Source organism: Trichechus manatus, unplaced genomic scaffold (genome assembly GCF_000243295.1).
Source record: "Trichechus manatus latirostris isolate Lorelei unplaced genomic scaffold, TriManLat1.0 scaffold00256, whole genome shotgun sequence".
NCBI lineage: Eukaryota > Metazoa > Chordata > Mammalia > Sirenia > Trichechidae > Trichechus > Trichechus manatus.
This window is the reverse complement of record NW_004444192.1, coordinates 331931-332778: the sequence shown is the minus strand read 5'-3', so window position 1 is coordinate 332778 and position 848 is coordinate 331931.

Sequence of the window (848 nt, the reverse complement as noted above, 5' to 3'; positions counted from 1 at the left end):
GTGTGTATGTGTGTGTGTATATTTTAATGTATCATTTCCTCAGAGGACTCAATCACTTGAACTGCCTAGAAATATCTCTGCAGATTTTGCCAATGTAGGTCAAGCCTGAGCACCCACATGGCTCAGCCAAGTGGGCATTGAGCCCCCATCACTAACCAGGGCTCTCAACGTGCACCTGGCCAGGCCCAGAGAGTGGTCAAGTCAGGGATGTGCTTTTACTTCATTTTGGTGAAGTCAGAGGTGGTGGAGAAATGTCTATTGGGAAGAGCAGAGCACCTGAATCTGGCTCTCTAGAAGGATCTGTTCTATGGCTGAGGTCTGAACTTACTTGGTGTCAGACCCATACCAGAGCTGACATTAACTATCAGGAAAGTATGGTGTCACACCAGCCAAAGGCAGAGGCGTTAGAAAGATGGGAACCAGCCATGTGCTACCTGGAAAGCTTGTGTTTTCTTAAATCAGGTTTCAAAAACCAATTCCAAGGCACACACATTATGAAATGCAAGAATAAATTTTGGCCACTATTTTGGACTCTTACAAAGAACCTTACCTCTGAGCCCATCTTCCTTCCACTCCTTGACTTGCCATTGAAAAGTCCAAAGTGAAATGTACTGAAAATAGACATTAGATATAACTGATGCTCAAAGGTAAGATTTCTATCCTACAGATTCCCTCTCCTCCCCTCCCAAGGAGCTCCCCCAGGCAGTGCTGCTACCTATCTCAAATACGACGGTAAAAGAATAAAGAAAGCGTTTGACTCTCACACTGCACCTGTGTGGACTCTGTTTTGCCCCGGTCATTGTCCAGGCCATCTCCGCAGCCTGTAAAGGGCCGTTTCCTCAGCACCT